The sequence below is a fragment of the Oryctolagus cuniculus genome, chromosome 8, assembly GCF_051225735.1.
Source record: "Oryctolagus cuniculus isolate XC-2025 breed Fujian yellow rabbit chromosome 8, ASM5122573v1, whole genome shotgun sequence".
Taxonomy (NCBI): Eukaryota; Metazoa; Chordata; class Mammalia; order Lagomorpha; family Leporidae; genus Oryctolagus; species Oryctolagus cuniculus.
Window position 1 is genome coordinate 84,259,557 of NC_142874.1, and position 12,374 is coordinate 84,271,930.

Here is a 12,374-nt window from a genome sequence, read left to right on the forward strand (position 1 = left end):
ACCTTCTGCCTTGTCCTCAACCACCCAGCCACAATCACTGCTAGTCCATAGGGCACTTTTGTGCAAATCAGAAAAAGACACCTCCACCCTCAGCACGTAGAACTTACAGAGTTCAGATGGTCTGACTTTTACACCTGTTTCAGATCGCCTCTAAACCTGGCTGAACAGTTAAGATTTGCTTCCAGTGGGAAATTTAGTTGAAAAATTCAAGCGAAAATAAATCTATAGCAGAACAAAATAGTAATGTTAAAAAAACAAATTTACAATTAAGAAAATACAATAGTCATCCCAAGTTACACCAAAGTTCATTTTTTGTAATATTTGGGAACTTAGATTTTGGTACAAAATTCTATCTCAAACGATATGTCTTGATAAATCTTCCACTGTCAGCATGCAGAAGAAAGCAGACCTGAGCAAAAACACAATGCAGCCAGTTAATAACCACAGGTGCAGACTCAGGGCCAGAGCAACCATGGAGAAGAACCCCTAGTCCAACTTCAAAACAGGAGAGCTGGGCTGGTGTTGTGGCGCAGTGGGTTAAGCCTCTGCCTGCAACACTGGCATCCCTTATGGGCACCAGTTCAAGTCCCAGCCACTCAACTTCCAATTCAGCTTCCTGCTAATGGGCCTGGGGAGGCAGAGAAGGATGGCCGAAGTCTTTGGGCCCCTGCTGTCCATGTGGGAGACTGGGATGGAGCTCTGGGCTCCTGGCTTCAGCCAGACCCATTCCTGGCCATTTGGGGAGTGAGCCAGCAGATGGAAGATTCTCTCTCTTGATCTCTCTCATTCTCCCTTTCAAATAAAAAGATCTTAAAAAAAAAAAAAAGGAATGCTGAGAACAAGGGAAATTTATATTTGCATAGCATTTAGGAATCTTTCAACCATTCTCACATCTTTGTTAATTTTTATATTAAATTATTTATTTTTTTAATTTATTTGACAGAGTTAGACAGTGAGAGAGAGAGAGACAGAGAGAAAGGTCATCCTTCCGTTGGTTCACTCCCCAAATGGCCACTAAGGCCAGCGCTACACCGATCCGAAGCTAGGAGCCAGGTGCTTCTTCCTGGTCTCCCATGCAGGTGCAGGGCCCAAGCACTTGGGCCATCCTCCACTGCCCTCCTAGACCACAGCAGAGAGCTGGACTGGAAGAGGAGCAACCGGGACTAGAACTCAGCGCCCATATGGGATGCTGGCGCCGCAGGCAGAGGATTAGCCAAGTGAGCCACGGGACCGGCCCGCACTTTGTTAATTTTTAAAATATCCTTTCTTCCATGGATCAGAAATTATATGGTGCAGAAAGGGGAAGCATGAGACATAAAAGCTGTATTTTCAAATACAATTGTCCGTTAGGAAAATGATCTGCTGGGATACTGAGTGCTCTTTATTCTCTTCTTTATACTCAACTACAGATTTTCAAATGTGAAAGTTCCTTGATAAGAAGGGGGAAAAGTCACAAAATTAATAAGATCTTAATTATTACTTATTCCTAAGTCTAGCTACTGATCATCACAATAATATAAACCATTGCAAAGCAAAAATCATGGAAGGAAATGAACTAAACTAACTTCAAAGGGGTGAATAAATTTTTTTTCTTTCTTCTGTTTGTCTGTGGTTTCCAAGTTTTCTATAACAATATGTATTAATTTTAATGAAAATATACTTATTTTAAAAGAAAAAATTCTAAATATATATTGTTGAAGACAATGTTATTTAGCAAAATCAGCAAAATTTCTTTATTTCTTTCTCCTTTTGATAGGTTTTAAAAATAAGTAAGAATGCACACACAATTATATTTTTACAAGAAAATAATGAACAGAAGCAGATGTTTAGGGCAGCAGTTAAGCCACTACTTGGTATGCCGGCATCCCGTATGGGAATAGCGGGCTCAAGTTCCATTCCAGCTTCCTGTTAAGGTGCATCCTGGGTGGCAGCAGGTGATGGCTCAAGTACCTGGGTCCCTGCCACCCACGTGGGAGAACTGGACTAAGTTCCTGGCTCCTGGATTCAACCTGACTCAGCCCTGTCTTTTGTGGGCATTTGGGAAGTGAACTAGCAGATGGGAGCTTGCTCCTGTGCGCTCTGTATGTGTGTGTGTGTGTGTGTGCATGTTACTCTGCCCTTAAAATAAACAATAATAAGTAAATAAAAATTAATTAGCAAATAAAAAACAACGTGTGTAAACCACACTCCTGTGACGGATGTGGAGAGCGTTAGAATCGAGTCAGTCTGCACTATGAGGTAACCGGCCACTGTCTAACTCAGCCCCCACTCCACGAAGTCACTTTGTCTCAGAACCTCGGTTTCTTTGCCTATAAAATGGTCTTGTCTTTGCTTATGAGGAAACTCAGGCTCGGGGCGAGGTAAATGACCTACCCAAGGTCATCACAAATAATGGGTCTCCAGACCAGGGAAAGAACTCCAAGGGCTTGAATCTCACGCCCAGCCGGGCTATTTCTAGCGTGCCACAGCACCTCCAAACCTGGCAGGTAACAATGATGCTCTCTTTGGACACCTTTGATCTCGTCTTCTAGGATGCAGAGAACACCCTACACTCAGAACGGGAAGACCTCTCTGGTGCTGAGTGCTGGAGCTATCAGGAAAGCCATTTTCACAAGACTGATGACATGGAGAAGCATTGCCCTCTATACGTGGAGCTCAGCTATAGAATCAAAGTGATCACAAAAACAAACAAACAAAAATCTGTTGGGGACACCATCCACTTCTTTTTCATATCAATCAATTAAACTGCCCTCTATTATCTGTCCATGATATCCCCTATGACATCAAGTCTTGCACATACTCCTCACCCTTTAAGAAACAGTAAGAAGATAAATGACCTTTAAACACAGGAAGAGACCCACCCACCATCGTAATTTACTTGCACGAAGCTAGAAATTCTACATCACTTTTGTCAAGTATTTGCGAAATGGAGACCCTTGTAAACTTCTCAATCTAACTCCCAGGTCTTCCTGTGCTAAACACTAAACCATTTCTGTCAACAGCAGTGTTTGGCTGTCAGGAAGCCTGTTCAATCACAACAGAAAACTGTGGGGTGGAGTCCCTTGCTGGTCTTAGGGACTTCAACAGCATGGGAAACATTTCTGGGTCAAGTGTTGATCTCTTTCTACCATCTTTTATCATCTTTTGTTTATTCATTTTTTATTATAAAATAACATTAGCATAGTCTAGAATATTTGGAACAGAAAGGTCACACAGTTCCAACAACTTAACACAACAATTGTAATTTTTGCATAGTACCCTGCAGTATTTTCTCCATATCATTTTGAAATTTTCAGGATAAAATTTTCACTATAGATAAAAGAACTCTTCCTAGATGACTCATTGTTGTATAACTTACCACCTCTTTAAATGTATTCATCTCATTTTAGGACAGATGACAAGATAAAACAGAAATTTTTAAAAATAGGTCTCAACATGGAAAGAAGATCTGTTGGTGAGATTTTGGGCAATTCCCAGTTTCAGTGGACTAGATCAGTCATACGGTACTTAATTATGAAATTTAACTGTTGGCAGAATATAGGAAAATAATCTGGCCCAAATCTATAAGCCTCAGGGTGAAGAAACAGTGTCTCTTCCAGGTCTGTACATAAAGACCTCCTAGGCCTGTGGGAGAAAGGAAAAGGAGAGATACTTGTGTCTCTAAAAGACTCTAATGAAATTCATTATCCAGACATGTCTTCTGTATACGCAATCTCTGATTTACAGAGGAAGGAGCTGAGGTAGAAAAGAGCACAGTAGACATTAAATTTACATTCCCAGGACCCCTTTTCCTTTCTTGTTTAATTACACCAGATTGGTTTGCTCTGTTCTGAAGCACTCAGCAGCTATGTGGAGAGGCCTTCCTGAAACAAGAAAGAAGGGCCTTTCCCGGGGGAGGGCACATGACAGCTTCAACTTGCTTTCCTGCAACCTGTTTCTCTGTGACAGATTCAACAATTGCTTGTCAACACTATCCTGTAGTGCTAGCCAACCAACGTATAGTTCACTATATATGGGGGAAAAGTACTAGATCTATTAAGGGAGACTAGTTAACATCATCAGTAACTATGTATGCATGTGCAACTTTACAGCAGTCCCTAGAGCTGTCATGTAACATTAGAGCATCCAGTTGGAATGTAAGTAATCATATAAGGGAGAGAAAGGAGCAAAAAGGTATATAAGGAAACACCCCCTCTTGCTTTGGTGCTCAGTGTTTTGGGTTGTGAATCCATTGGGCCTCAAGCTGGCATCAATAAAACTTTGCTTTCTGTTAAAAGCCTCCATGTCTCACCTTTCTGTCCAAGCATCCCACACTACCTACACGAGTGGTCTTCAAGAAGTTCATGGAAAATGCGTTTTACAATTAAACTATGCATAGATTTCAACTTTTGTGCACCAAAATAAACTTATACTAACTTAAAAAATATTTACTTATTATTTACTTGAAAGGCAGAGCAACAGAGAGTTGGGGGAGACAGATCGCCCATCCATTGGTTCACCCCTTAAAGGACTATGACAGCCAGATCTGGAGCAGGCTAAAGACAGGAGAGAGGAACTCCAGTCCGGTACCACATGGGTGACAGGTTCCAGTGCCCTGGTTGGTCTCCATTGCTTGTCCCAGATGTGTAAGCCAGAAGCTGGATTGGAAGTGGGGCATCTGAGACTTGAACTGGCATTCTGCCATGGGATGCCAACATCATAAGCAGCAACCCAAACCACTAAGCCACAACACCAGCTCCTCTTACTAACTTTTGCAACATGTCTAAACAGGATCTAGCTTGAGGCACTAAGAAAGAGAAGATATCATTCTGAAAATAGCCCTTATCAGAGCAATATGAATTCTGTCAAACTTGAAGCAAGAAAAGATGTGCATGCTTAAGACATCTTAGGGTGAAGCTTGGGTGGAAAATATGTGAAATCACTGATGCTTTATGAAAAATTTATTGGGACAGAGCTCCAAAGAAATCAGCAGTCTACAAACGGAGAGCTCATGCTAAGAAAGGATGAGATGATGAAGATGATCAGCAAGGATCATCCCACTTCAATTCGCAAGGATAAAAAGGTCATCTTTTCTTTTTTAAAAATATTTACTTATTATAAATATATAAATATAAATATAAATCAGAGTTACACAGAGAGGAGAGGAAGAGAGAGAGAGAGAGAGGTCTTCCATCCGCTGGTTCACTCCCCAGTTAGCCACAATGGCTGGAGCTGTGCTGATCCGAAGCCAGAAGCCAGGAGCTTCTTCCAGGTCTCCCACGCGGGTGCAAGGGCCCAAGGACTTCGGTCATCTTCTACTGCTTTCCCAGGCCACAGCAGAGAGCTTGATCCGAAGTGGAGCAGCCTGGTCTAGAACCGGCGCCCAAATGGGATGCCGAGACTTCAGGCCAGGGCATTAACCCGCTGCACCACAGCACCGGCCCCAAAAGTTCATCTTTTCATGCGCTAGTGGAAAGAGATCAAAATCCATTCCAAACCTGTTGTACAACTTACTGTCAATCCTTCCCTAATGGTGGTGGCATTAGTGGCTCCAAGTTTTCACTACTCCCTATGGTGACACCATTTGTCATGCTCTGCAGTCCTCCTCACCAGCCCATTAAGGCAAAGTATATTTTCCTACTCAAGTTTTTGGTCAATCTGTGACTTGTTTTAGCCAATGAAATGTTAGCGGATGGACATGTCCAAAGATACCAAAGACTTAGGAATGATCGATTGGGCTTGTCCTCTTTTGCCTTGGAAAACAGCATACCTGGATTAACCTGCTAGTACAAGGTGAGAATGAAAGAGATATGAACACTCCAAGCTCACCCCAGATGCAAGAACAAGTCCAGCCAAGACTAACAGAACCACCCCTGGAGCCCATCCCAGATTACCTGAACCCCAGCTGAGTCATAGTAACTATTTATTGTTGTGTATCCGAGATTTTGTAATTGCTTCAAACATGGTATTAATGTGACCGCATCACCACATACCATTGTATTAGTTATCAATCTCTATGTAACAAATGATCCCAAAACATAATGGTTTAAAATAGTAAGCATTTATTATCTCATAATGTTCTGAAAGTTGGTAACATGGAAGAGGCTTAGCTGGTGTTTCTGGATCAGAGTCTCTCGCATGGCGGCAGCCACGGTGTTGACAGGCGCTGTGGTCACCTGAAGGCTTGCCTGGGACTGGAAGATCTGCTTCCAAGATGCTATGCTCACAAAACTATTGGCAGGATGCCCCAGTTCACCATGTGGACCTCCCCACAGGCTGCACGAATGTCCTTTTGGCATGGAAGCTAACTTCTGTCTGAGAGAGAGAACATGCCAGACACCATATGCCTTTATAACCTAGTCTCCAAAACTGCATACCATTCATCATGTCTGCTTTGTGATATTCACTTGAAAAGCACCAATAAATCCAGCCCATATTCAAGGGGAGGGAAGTTAGGCTCCAACTCTTGAAGGGAGGAGTAGCTGAGACTTTGTGGATATATTTTAAAACCAGCAGAGAGGGGTCAGCATTGTGGTGTAATGGGTAAAGCCGTCCCTGCCTGCAACACTGGGATCCCATATGGCACCAGTTAGAGTCCCAGTTGCTCCACTTCTGATCCAGCTCCCTGCTGCTATGCCTGGGAAAGGCAGATGGCCCAAGTCCTTGGGTCCCTGCACCCACAGAGGAGACCCAGCTGAAGCGCCTGGCTCCTGGCTTTGGTCTGACCCAGTCCTGGCAATTGCAGCCATTTTGGGGAGTGAACCAGAGGGTGGAAGATTCTGTGTCTTTCTAACTCTGCCTTTCAAATATACAAAAGAAATCTTAAAAAAAAAAAAAAAATAGAATGCCTTCTAGTCATTCCTCCTACAGACAGCTTGTACTCATTGCTCTCCAAAGCCTCCAAAATTCTTCCCCCTTTGTATCATCAGCTTAAAGTCTAGAATCTCAACATCTAAGCCAGGTCCACTGCAGAAGAGGCACTTTGGCTTGAGTATCTGGAGTACAGCTCTTGGAGTCTAATTCCTCTACCAGAAAACCTGTGCACTGAAGGGACCAGTACCTGCCCCCATCCCCATGTCCATCTTACCACCATATAATTTCATAAAATAGGCAAAGGACAAAGGCTATAATAACTTTAAGATTTCCCAAAATGCTTAGTGATATAACCTTTATAGTGTTTTTTCCTTATCAGATCTCCAGGAGAGATACTCTTCTTTAAAAAAAAAAAAAAAAAAAAAAACCTTTTATTTAGTAAATATAAATTTCCAAAGTACAGTTTATGGATTACAATGGCTTTTTCCCCCTCATAACTTCCCTCTCACCTGCACCCCTCCCATCTCCCTCTCCCTCTCCCATTCCATTCACATCAAGATTCATTTTCAATTACCTTTATATACAGAAGATTGATTTAGTATATATTAAGAGAAGATTTCATCAGTTTGCACCCACACAGAACATAAAGTGTAAAATACTGTTTCAGTACCAGTTATAGCATTAATTCACATTGGACAACACATTAAGGGCAGAGATCCTACATGAGGAGTAAGTACACAGTGACTCCTGTTGTTGACTTAACAATTTGACACTCTTGTTTATGGCATCAGTAATCACCCTAGGCTCTTGTCATGAGCTGCCAAGGCTATGGAAGCCTTTTGAGTTCGCCGACTTTAATCTTATTTAGACAAGGTCATAGTCAAAGTGGAAGTTCTCTCCTCCCTTCAGAGAAAGGTACCTCCTTCTTTGATGGCCTGTTCTTTCTACTGGAATCTCACTCACAGAAATCTTTCATTTAGGTCCTCTTTTTATTTTGCCAGAGTGTCTTGGCTTTCCATGCCTAAAATATTCTCATGGGCTCTTCAGCCAGATCTGAATGCCTTAAGGGCTGATTCTGAGGCCAGAGTGCTGTTTAGGACATCTGCCATTCTATGAGTCTGCTGTGTATCCCGCTTCCCATGTTGGATCGTTCTCTCCCTTTTTTATTCTATCAGTTAGTATTAGCAGACACTGGTCTTGTTTGTGTGATCCCTTTGACTCTTAGACCTACCAGTATGATCAATTGTGAACTGAAGTTGATCACTTGAACTAGTGAGATGGCATTGGTACATGCCACCTTGATGGGATTGTATTGGAATCCCCTGGCACATTTCTAACTCTACCATTTGGGGCAAGTCCGATTGAGCATTTCCCAAATTGTACATCTCCTCCCTCTCTTATTTCCACTCTTATATTTAACAGGGATCACTTTTCAGTTAAATTTAAACACCTAAGAATAATTGTGTGTTGATTACAGAGTTCAACCAATAGTATTAAGTAGAACAAAAAAAATACTAAAAGGGATAAAGTATTAAATTGTACATCAACAGTCAGGACAAGGGCTGTTCAAGTCACTGTTTCTCATAGTTCCCTTTCACTTCAACAGGTTTCCTTTTTTGTGCTTGGTTAGTTGTCACCAATCAGAGAGAACATATGATATTTGTCCCTTTGGGACTAGCTTAATTCACTCAGCATGATGTTTTCCAGATTCTTCCATTTTGTTGCAAATGAACGGATTTCGTTGTTTTTGACTGCTGTATAATATTCTATAGAGTACTTGTCCCATAATTTCTTTATCCAGTCTACTGTTGATGGGCATTTGGGTTGGTTCCAGGTCTTAGCTATTGTGAATTGAGCTGCAATAAACATTAAGGTGCAGACAGCTTGTTTGTTTGCCAATTTAATTTCCTTTGGATAAATTCCAAGGAGTAGGGTGGCTGGGTTGTATGGTAGGGTCTGAGCTTTCTTACTGTACAAAAATGTAAGTAGATTTATGAATTCATATTTAGTAATAAAAAGATAATCCCTAGGAAGAAGACAAAATGATCATAAAGAAAAATCAAGTCTCTGTAAATCTGGGTAAGATTATTAATTAGTAACCTTGCTAAATCACTACTATTTAAAAGGCTTTCCAATTTTAGTGTATGTGCTGCGAAGCAAGCCCTAAAGACTTTCCAGATGAACAGCTGTGACCTCTAGACAGATATCCATTTCTGCCTCGTTGGTGTTGCCTTCTAGAACAATGTCTTCATAGTACAGAATTTCTGTGTGGAAATCTGCTGAATTCAAGATAATGAATAGACCAGGTGTAAAAACAAGTATCATGTTTTTAAATCATGTAGAAAGGTGTACCATTGTATATTCATTCACAGTGAAAAAAATAGAAGGCAGGAAGGAATTAGGGAACATTTGAGCACTGAGTTTTATTAATTTATACTGGGAGAGAAAAAGGCTTTTTAGATGGCAATGCCAGTTCTCCAGGTACAAAAATCCTTTAGAATCATACACATAATATTGGATGTAGTTAAATTTGAAGAAAGTATATTACCCAACCATGGTCATAGAAATAGATCATTCATGCTTTATGTTTTATAAAAGAATCTGTTAATTTGTCCCTTGCTTTTAGGTTCCTTTTCTCCTCCATGGATGGCAATTTTTGTATTTTATTTTAAATGGACAATGAAACCTGAAACCAGTGAAACTTAGGTAATGATAACTAAGAAAGATATTTGGTGGTATATGTTCCCCCAAAAGTGGTTAATACTGAATAAAGATCTCTGTATCAGCAGACGCTATAGATCAACAAAGTAAGCCCAAATCTGCTATCATAGTGCAGCTTCGAGTCCCAGCTTCTCTGCCTCCAATCCAGCTTCCTGCTAATGCACTTGTGAAGGCAGTAGATGTCAACCTAGAACTTGTGTGCCTGGGAGACCTGGATAGAGTTCCTGACTCCTGACTTTAGCCTGGTCCAGCCCCAGCTGCTGTGGGCATTTAGGGAGTGAACCAGCAGATGAAAAATCTCTCTCTCTCTTAGTCTGCCTTTCAAATAAATCTTGTTAAAAATTTCCTCTATAACTAAGAAAACTACATAAGCTCAAAAGCCCATAGTATTGTTTTCATTTAAATTTGATTATATGATTACATTTTTAAAGATTTATTTATTTATTTGAAAGTCAGGGGGCTGGCACCGAAGCTCACCTGGTTAATCCTCCGCCTATGGTGCCCACATCTCATATGGGTGCCGGTTCTAGTCCCTGCTGCTCCTCTTCCAGTCCAGCTCTCTGATGTGGCCCGGGAAGGCAATGGAGGATGGCCCGGGTGCTTGGGCCCCTGCACCCGCATGGGAGACCAGGAGGAGGCTCCTGGCTCCTGGCTTTGGATCGGCGCAGTTCCGGCCGTGATGGCCATTTGAGGGGTGAACCAACAAAAAGAAGACCTTTCTCTCTGTCTCTCTCACTGTCTGTAACTCTACCTGTCAAATAAATAAATAAATAAATAAATAAATAAATAAATGTCAAAGTTACACAGAGAGAGGAGAGACAGAGAGAGAGGTCTTCCATCCACTGGTTCACTCTCCAATTGGCTGCAACGGCCAGAGCTGCGCCTATCTGAAGCCAGGAGCCAGGAGCTTCTTCCAGGTCACCCACACGGGTGCAGGGGCCCAAGGACTTGGGCCATCATCTACTGCTTCCCCAGGCCATAGCAGAGAGCTGGATTGGAAGTGGAGCAGCCAGTTCTCGAACTGGTGCCCATATGGGATGCTGGAACTTCAGGCCAGGGTGTTAACCCACTGCGCCACAGCGCCGGCCCCATATATTACTGCTCCGTCCTTCACTATGTGGTTGTCAAATGTACTATGTCTGTAGAACACTATAAATCCCACGTGAGATTTAAAAAATTTATCCACCCATCTGTTCAGCAAATCTCCACCTGCAGGATCTCCCTCCACCTTCAGTATGGTAGGAGGTGCTATTGTTACTTTATCTACACTCCTTCATCACCTAGGACTCTTGGGCCTCAGAAGTACGCCCAGCTTGAGGAGTAGGCCAGAAGTGCTAGAGTTAATGCATCCAGAGCAATTTTCAATCAAGGACAAAAACTTTGGTAGATAAAGATCACAACTCTTCACTTCTCAGAAGGGACAAATGAGAACACACGTTCACTGTCTCCAGCGGCCCCCTGTAAGTCTGAGCCCTGGCTGCTCCTTATACACATTGCATTGGCTTCTTTTCCTTCCTCAGCTCGTTTTCCTTTCCCTTAACAGTCCTGCCTGAATTACTTCTCAAATCCTTGTCTCAGGATTGACTTCTGGAGGAAAATAGAAGATATTTGTAAAAGAAAATTTCTAACTCAAACTTTTCCTCTTTCGTGAAGGAGGGATTTTTTATTTTTTTAATGTTTGTTTATTTTTATTTATTTTTCATGCACTTGAAACTGAGAGAGAGCAAGAGAGAGACAGAAATACCTTCTATCCACTGGTTCACTCCCCAGATGCCCACAACAGCCAGGAGCAGTTCAGGCCTAGAGCATGAAACTCCACCTGTTTCTCTCACATAGGTGTCAGAGACCAAGCACTTAGGCAATCATCCACTGATCCCCAAGATGCACTAGCAGGAAAATGGATCAGAAGCAGAGCAGCTGAGAGTCTAATTGGCACCCCGATGCAATTGTTGCAAGCAATGACTTAACCCACTGTGCCATAGTGCCAGCCCCCATGCACATACTTTCAACTTGTCTGTGTCTTTATATTTACAGTGCATCTGTGGTCAAAGGCTTGTAATTGACCATTCTTTGTTAACTCATTCTAATAATCCCTGTTCTTAGCTGGAGTATTTAGACTATTAACATTGGTCTGTGTAAACTATTTCATTATTTTTATTTATTCCCTCTGTTTTTTGTTTGTTTTTCTGTTTCATGTTTGTTGCTTATGTTTGTTGACTACTTTGGACTAACTGAACATATGTTAGAATGCAATTTTAGTCTATCTAAACTTCGTGCAGATTGGCCCAGCTCCGTCCACGGTGGCCATTTGGGAAGTGAACTTGTAGATGGAAGACTTCTCCCTCTCTGCCTCTGCCTCTCTGTAACTCTGCCTTTCAAATAAATAAATAAATCTTTTAAAAAAAGATTTATTAAACTTCATGCACTACTTTTACTAGTTATGATAAAAGACTAAAATATACATCCTCAACATTTTGCATTCTACCTAGAGTCAATATCACAAAATGTGGAACCCTTACAACCATGTAGATCCGATTACTGCCCCGTCCATCACTATGTGGTTGTCAAATGTACTATGTCGGTAGAACACTATAAATCCCACATGAGAATGTAGTAACTTTTGGTTTAAGAAGCTATACAGGCATAGTTGAAGAAATGGATGTATTTATATGTATTCAAACATTTCGGATTATTTATTTGCTCACAGAACATAGAGAAGTAATTTAATAGTCATCAAAGACCAGAGTCTTCCTATTCTGCCATGCATACCCAGTTGCTTGGACCATCGGCTTGTTTCCTCTTAGACACATCGTGGCCTACCACATTTCAGGAAGCAGCACCTGTAGAAGAAGGATATACCA

The 12,374-nt window shown here is 41.6% G+C and overlaps 1 long non-coding RNA gene across 1 annotated transcript in view; it reads right to left on the minus strand.

The window, feature by feature from the left end:
• Positions 1 to 12,175: 12,175 nt before the first annotated feature.
• The window catches only part of LOC149125071 (uncharacterized), a 37,435-nt gene continuing 37,236 nt past the window's right edge, over positions 12,176 to 12,374 (minus strand). The window contains exon 3 of the long non-coding RNA XR_016212036.1: positions 12,176 to 12,353. This is a non-coding gene — a long non-coding RNA (uncharacterized LOC149125071). The remainder of the gene's footprint in view (positions 12,354 to 12,374) is intronic.